Consider the following 8363-nt stretch of genomic DNA (forward strand, 5'->3'; position numbering starts at 1 on the left):
AACTACCAGTTTCGAGGCCTCCCGCGCAGGCGCACTGACAGTTCAGACCTTTGGGCCAGGCAGGCCACCCACTTCAGCCCCTCACCCACCTCCCAGTCCCTGCGCAGGCGTAGTGACTGCCCAATGGCCCTAAACCACAGACGGGCGTTTATGCTAAAGGGAGTGAGTAGAAGCAGAACTGAGGGTGGTGTTAATAAGGGCGGGGGCCTGGAAAGACTTCTTAGGACTCGTTGAAGTCCTACTACAGGCAAGAGCTGGGGCTCTTCTGGTGAGCCAAACTTCAAGGGAGCTTACCCTTGGCCTTGTTTCAGATGCCCTAAACTGAAAAGAAACCTGAAAGGTTACCCCCATCTTACCATTAAGAGAAAAATGGGCGGGAAACTGAACTGGAAGACGCTGGAATGAATTCAGATCCAATGTGAAGATGTCTTCCTGCATTTCCTGAGTTTTATGGAATTGCAAGGCAGTTAGAGTGACCTGGGTGTACCTGTCCAGGGACTAAGCCTACCTTCAGGTTTCCATATGTGAGCAGACTTTAAACTTCTTTCCAAAAGAATCCTCAACCCTTCTCTCCATCCCAACTCCCTGCCCAGAGGAAAGGAAATGGCCTATCTGATTGGTTACAGTTTATCTTCAAGGACTTTTACTACCTGGTGGGAACAGCCTGTGAAAATGGCAGGCATCTCTCCTTAATTTTTGCCATCCTGGGCAGGACCCAAACTTCCCTTTAACTCCTGATGTGTGAAGTTAACTGGTGAAAGGACTACTACTACAGCTGCGAAAGCCAGACAGCTTCCCATCAACCCAGCCACAGACCCATCAAGAGATACAGGGCAAATAAGACAATTATCATCAAGCAGCATGAACTAGTGTAGTGATGGGCAGAATATTCTTAGTAGACACTTAAAGCCTTACTGTGTACCAGGCACTGTTCTAAGAACTTTACAAGTATTAATTCATTTAAGGATGACAGTAACCTTAAAGATGTAAGGAACTGAGGTACCGAGAAATAAGTGATTCGCTCAAGGTCACACAGCTGGGGGAGTGATGAGGCCTGGATTCAAGCCCAGGCCATCTAGCCTGACTCTAAAGACCATGCTGCTTATCACTTGCCAACAATTGCTTGCTAATGGCAGTTCTGATATAAAATTATTTTATGTTAGTTAACCCAAAATTTTCAATTGCTTCCCTTGTCCCATAGTCCCATAGAGGAAGGTATAGAGAGGTGACCTTCTCTTTCATCTGCACAGAAGGGCCAGGCCCAGAAAAACATAACTTTAAACCCCAGAATAATTTGAGAAAAGATCAGACAGTTGTGAAGACTTGTGAAACCAAAACAAAGTGAGGCAGTGGGTGGTGAGGGAGGCGGCAACTAGACAACAAATAGCATGTGTGTGAAGACTTATATTTCAGCTTGGAACTGGCTGGTTTGAAAATTGTGCTTATAAGATTTGTGGGAAAATCTGCCCTGACAGCAAGGTATCTTGGGCAGTAGAAGGTGATATGAGCAGGGCTTTTAGTTTAATCATTTGGGTTTGTTCAGAGCAGTTGCTTTTGAGAATTTAATTCTCTATTTATTTTTGTTTGTTAAAGAGTATAATTTAATGCCACATTTATTATGTTTCCCCTAATCCCCTACTTAATAGGGGCCCTAGATCTTGCACAAAGTGTTTGGTTTCTTGTTCAAGGTCACATGGCTGTTAAGTGACAGAATCAAGATTCAAAGCTGACCCCAAAACTTTGATGGTTTCTAGTCTGCCTCTTCACTTTACTTCCACTTGGTCCTGGTGATCCTATGCAGTCCAATCATTCCACAACCTGGGGACAAATACCTACTAGACACAGGACCTCTGCTCTGGTCATACTGAGAGAAATGGGTGTTCAAACTCTCCTTGGATGTCAATCTCATCATAGTCAGGACTAGAAAATACTCCTTAAGTTCAGTTAATTTAAGGCCGGTTGCTTGATGACCCTGAATATCCCCAGCAATTCTTCCTTGCTCTTCCCAAGCTACTTTCCACCCACTCAGCTGAACTGAGTATTTTTCATTCCTGGCAATATTATTCCTGTGGTTTTACATCTCTCCACAGCTTCCTCCTCAACCAGTACTGCTGGTTCTCAATGCCACTTGCCACCACTTCCTGGATCTTTCTTTTACTTCCTATTCATCCTTTACTGAACCTAACCTCCTCAAGACATTCTTTTTTTTCCATCTGCCCAAATCCCAAAACGAAGTCAAAATTCTTTTTTTCTTAAGTATTGATCTTCTTATCTGACAAAAATAACATTTAAGAAAGAAAACTTAGAAAACAAAGTGTGTATATACACACAGATCCAAAGGTCATCCTTGGTATATGCCCCATATGTCTTTTTCTGTTTATAGATGTAGAAACTTATTTCCAGGTCTCCCTGAAAATTCTTTGAAAAAAAGAGACCTTGCAAAATGACAACAGCTAACACACTTGAGTACCTATTAGGAGTCAAATGTTCCACTTGTGCTTTCCTTTATATCCATAATTTCTAATCCTTACATAACAACCTCATTAGATAGATATTATACTGGTTGGATTTATTTGGTTATAAGTACATTTATTCATTCATTCAACAAATATTAATATTTACTGGTTCTTACTAATTTACCTGGCATCTGGGACACATCAATGAACAAAAGAAATAAAAATCCCTTCCCCAGTGAAACTTATCTTCTGGCTGCTCTTGATAATAAGAGATAATGAAGGTTTTTCTTTACCTTTAAGTAATGTGCCTAGGGGAAAAAAAAGAAGATAGTGTGTCTTATCAAAATAATCACTTATGTTTTACGTTGTCTTTATCAGAGGATTTCTTAAGTAATCCTAGTCTTCCTGATGTTAAGTTTTGCTTAGAACTATGTAACCTTCCATATTTGCCTATGAAGTCTTTAAGTGTTATTTTGGTTAAATGGATAACTAAGCATTGTTTTACAGTGACCTATGATCCTATTTGACTATTTGTGTTTTAAAACCTTTTTGATATTTTTGACAAAGTTCCCAAAATCAAATTCTAAATGAATTCATTTTGACTTAGAACTAACTTCAAGATATGAGATATATCAGAGGGCCCCTGAAATACCTCAAAGATTTGTTCCCTCTCCTTATAAAGAGATATTAAACTAATTAGGTGTATTTGATATGTTAAATTAAATGAGAAGCATTGTCAAATAAGAAATAATGATGCTCACTTCGGCAGCACATATACTAAAATTGGAACGATACAGAGAAGATTAGCATGGCCCCTGCACAAGGATGACACACAAATTCATGAAGCATTCCATATTTTTTTCAAAAATCCACAAATAACAAATGCTGGAGAGGCTGTAGAGAAAAGGGGAACCCTCCTCCACTGCTGGTGGGAATGCAGTTTGGTACAGCCACTGTGGAAAACAGTATGAAGTTTCCTCAAAAGACTAGGAATAGACTTACCGTATGACCCAGGAATCTCGCTCCTGGGCATATATCCAGAAGGAACCCTACTTCAGGATGACACCTGCACCCCAATGTTCATAGCAACACTATTTACAATAGCCAAGACATGGAGACAGCCTAAATGTCCATCAACAGATGACTGGATAAAGAAGCTGTGGCATATTTATACAATAGAATACTACTCAGCCATAAAAACCGACAACATAACGCCATTTGCAGCAACATGGATGCTCCTGGAGAATGTCATTCTAAGTGAAGTAAGCCAGAAAAAGAAAGAAAAATACCATATGAGATCGCTCATGTGTGGAATCTAAAAAAAGCACAAAGCATAAATACAAAATAGAAACAGACTCATAGACATAGAATACAAACTTGTGGTTGCCAAGGGGGCAGGGGGTGGGAAGTGATAGACTGGGATTTCAAAACTGTAGAATAGATAAACAAAATTATACTGTATAGCACAGGGAAAAATATACAGGATCTTATGGTAGCTCACAGAGGAAAAAATGTGACAATGAATATATATATGTTCATGTATAACTGAAAAATTATGCTCTACACTGGAATTTGACACAACATTGTAAAATGACTATAAATCAATAAAAAATGTTAAATAAATAAATAAATAAATAAAATGTTAAAAAAAAAAAAGAATGTCAGGCCTTCTTTGTGTCTATATAGGTAATATGTTATAACTGTTCCAGAAACTGTGTGAAATTCCTGGAAATCTGATATGTCCTGGCATAGGATGTTGTCTGTCATCAAACTGAGGCTCACACTAAAAGGGCTGAATGTAAGGGAAATGCCCTAGCTGACTTTCATGCAAAGGCAGCAGCAATAGAATCTGTAAATATTGTGGCATATGTGGACAAAGTCCATTCTGCTTCTGCAGGAAAATTGATCCCTCATTGCCAGAATTTTGCCATCCTGATGTCCTGTAACATGGCAACAGTGTGCTCCTGACTCAGGGATATTAAGATGGGTAAACAATGGCTATAAATTAAATCAACAGTGGGGGTTATGGGAAACCCAAGACAGCTTTTGGTTCTTCCTGGCTCCCTGGCAAACTCCATTTTTTGATTTTTACATTCCTTCACCCACCATGGCACATAGAAGACTAATCATTTAAGCTACCATGGCCCAAAGCACTGCCTTTGGTGTTTCTTAATCTCAGATCCCTGCCCTCAGAATTTCCTTCCTCAAGGGGGAAAAAAAAAAAAAAGGACTGGTGACTCTGTCTGTTGGAAATGACACCTTCATTGGAGGGGACCTTACCAGGTATTGTTAACTAACCCTTGTGCTGCTAAACTTAAATGCATTGACTCATGGATTCATGTTTCTTATTTAAAGAAGGTACCACCTCCTTCCTGGAAGTCACAACAGTCTGGAGAACTGAAACTAAGATTAACCAGACAAAGGCCAGGATAATGAAGCAGATGAAATCTGTTGTGGACAGCTTTCCCAAGACTCAGAATCAGATGAATCATCTAATGTCATCCACTTAATAAGTCATATGAAAAAGCAAATAACTGTTATGAAAGACCTAATACCCAGCCTTGGAGAAATACTAAAAGGAATAATAATAGCTAGACATCTGGAGATGATTGACCACTCCTATAAGATTCCTCCTAATAAACATAAATGAACTTCTCTTATTTTGAATGCCACTGAAGACTCATTTCCTACATGGCTCCTTGTTGCTCAGATATGGCCATAGACTCTCCAAAAGAATACCTTTTACCCAGCCACCTCTTTCCCTTCTCTGTGGGACATGACTGGCTGGTCATGAGCCTTCCCAAAACTGAGGAAGCTGATGCTGAAGCCAAATTACCAAATAGTGGATCACTGATGCCTCCCAGAGAAAGATCTTGATCAAAAGGGGGAAATATAAAACAAAAACCAAAATGGTGTAAGTATTACTAAGGGAGGGCTCTAAAATGGAGCCGGGAGGTCACTGAGAAAGTGGGACTTATACACATCTCAGCCTGAGGAATCTGAACTTTTAATCACTTATCATCTTAACACAGGTATCAGGAACATTTGCCAGAAACTCAAGATCCTCATTGATGTAACCCTAAAATAACTAGTGACAGCCTATTTTTAAAGGACAAATGTTTCCTTACTGGTATCAGAGTCAATCACAATTTTTACCAGACAACTTTAACAATCTTGCGGCCTTTGTCTTTACAAGAATCTGACACACTCTCTCCCTCAGAGCACTCTTTTGGTTTTACCCAAATCTGTGTCTCCTGAGTTGCAATTCTTAAGAACCCAAATAAAGGTCTTTGTTCTTTACAGACATGACACTGATTGTTGTTTGACAACTCCCAACTACATGAGCCAATAGACTTCCTTAGTTCTTAAGCCAGTTTGAGTTGGATTTTTTCTTTTGGGTGTGTGTTTTGAATTTTTGAATTTTTCTCTCATTTGTGGCTGAAAGCATCCCTGATAAACTTCACAACTTCAACATCAAACAGGAATATTTCTGATATCTAGTGTTATCTGTATGATTTTTTTCCCTGTAGTAACCCTTGTATTCAGTTCAATCTAGTCTTGATTCCTCAGTGTTCATGCCTTATAGTCCTTAGTGAATACCACTGCTGTAGACCAAACTCACAAAGATTGTTTTCTCTCAGAAAGTCCTTGCCACTCACTGAGTGGACCCATGGTGTTATGGATTGAATTGTGTCCCCCAAAATTATATGTTGAAGTCCTAGCCCCCAGTTGAACTATATTTGGAGACAGGGCCTTTAAGGAGGCAATTAAGGACAAATGAAGTCATATGGGTGGGGCCATAATCCAATAAATAGGGCTGGTGTCATAAGAAAGGAGGAGATACCAGAGATCTCTCTTTCCTATTGTGCACAGAGGAAATGCCATGTGAGGACACAGCAAGAAGGCGACTATTTGGAAGTAAGGAAGAGGGAAAGGTCTTACCAGAAACTATTGAAACTGAAAGGGAGCAGGACTCTGTGCCTCCCCTCCCACCACTGTTGTTTATAGGAAAGCTGAAGTCTTCCAGGCCTCCCTGAGTCATAGAAGAGCGGGCTCAAGCAGTAAATTAGGACAAGTCTGCAGGCACTGGGAGATGGCAATGACTCTGACCACTGATCTCAATGATTAACTGAGATTACTCCCCCATTTCCCTTTAGAACTTTCAGGTCTGAACAGAATCTTTGGAGATGATTTTTTTGGGGGGATGCTGGGTCCATTAGATTGCAGCCATTCTGATTAAAAGCAACTTTCCTCTTGTTACCAAGGCTATTGCCCCCAGGATTATACCCTTGCCACTCCCTCGACTACAAACCCATTACTCTTATCTAAGTCTCAGGAGGCAGCTGCATAGAAGAAACAAGAACTGGTTAGAACCCAGTGGAATCAAAGATGGTTGGAGGAGTTGACTTCTAGTGGATCTTGAGCCTCGTTATATGCTCAGTGTAATGTATTAGCATGCTAAATGACCCACCCACCAGTGCCACGACAGTTGACAATTGCCATGACAACCACCAGAAACGCTCATACAAGGGCTGAAAAACTCGAACAAGGACTGATTGGCTCCATCACACCCAGGGTGACATGATGGTAGAAGCTTCCCATAAAAGTCCACATGGCCCAACCCGGGCGGAACTATCCCTACCACCCATCTTGGTTGACAGCTCCTCGCTTGAGCACCTCTTCCTCACTCGAGTGCTTTTCTTCCCTTCCTGCTCAAGCACTTTCCTTCTATTCCCCCTTCTGAGCAACAAAGCAGCTGTTCACTTTGTCCCTCTGCCTCTGCTGTGCAAATTCTTTCACAGCTGGCAGCAAGAACCCACACTTTGGTGGGCCTCCTAATTTAGGGGTCCCAAAACCATGCCCCATAGAGTTAACAGAATCTGATAGCTAATAGAGATTTTTGAACTTGTCTGACAGGACAATAGATAATGGAACAGCTTGTTAAAACCCTTTTGCTTGTAAACTGTCTCCATTGATTAAATTCACCTTAGTTTATTTCCTTTTTCTTCTTTTTAATTACATACCTGTCCAGATTCATGAAGACCAATTGTTTTACAGGAATGTGGAGTCAGCTCCTGTCCACTATGAACCAGCTGGGAGCTGGCTGGGGCCACCAACTCTAAATCTGGGCCTAAGCAGCTGTTCAATGAATGGCCTTTTGACATCAGAGGACTGGAAAACTCCACACTCAGATTATGCTAGAAGTCTCCATTTTGAATTTGCAGAAGCATGTAACCCAGAAGCACCTGTGCAGAACACTGATTACCTCACCTTTTTCCCTACCTCCAATCACCTTTCTCCACACCTAAGAGTGTTACAGAACCGAATTTGGGTCCACTCACCTGCTATGTAGCAAAACCAATTTTTTGACACCAGGTTGTGGTGAAGGAAAGTGCAGCATTTATTGCAGGCGCTAAACAAGGAGTACAGGCATTTCATGCTCAAAAGACCCAAACCCTCTGCTGGTTTTCAGGAAATAGTTTTTAAAGGCAACTTTTGGGATGGAGGCTGCAGGGTGCACGATTTTCTTCTGATTGGTGGATGGTAAGGTAACTGGTGGTGTTCCAAAAATCTTTTGCTCTGCATTCGGTCACCATTCTGCACCTGGGTGGGAGCCTTAGTTCCCACAGGACAACTTGAGATACGTATCAGATTGTTACGTGTATCTATTGAGGAGGAACTAAGACTGTTTTATTGCTGTACTCTTGTCATTACTTTTCTTATTTAACTGCTTTTCCTTTGCTTCTGCATCCCCTCACTTCTCTAATTAGTAACTGACTTTGCACTTGGAACTCAGGGAAGGTCTAGGAGACTGAAGCCTTTTTCCTGCAAACAAGAAATGGAGGACAGGGAAGGGCTTTTGTACCTGGGAGGGCCCTGTAGTGTGCTGCTTGGTTTCAAGAACAC

The 8363-nt window shown here is 41.1% G+C and overlaps 1 non-coding gene across 1 annotated transcript; it reads left to right on the top strand.

The window, feature by feature from the left end:
• The first annotated feature begins 3209 nt into the window (after positions 1–3209).
• Positions 3210–3316, top strand: LOC123618529 (U6 spliceosomal RNA). Its single transcript, XR_006726961.1, has one exon. It is a non-coding gene; the product is annotated as a U6 spliceosomal RNA (small nuclear RNA).
• Positions 3317–8363: the final 5047 nt, after the last annotated feature.

Source organism: Camelus bactrianus, chromosome 19, assembly GCF_048773025.1.
Source record: "Camelus bactrianus isolate YW-2024 breed Bactrian camel chromosome 19, ASM4877302v1, whole genome shotgun sequence".
Lineage (NCBI taxonomy): Eukaryota > Metazoa > Chordata > Mammalia > Artiodactyla > Camelidae > Camelus > Camelus bactrianus.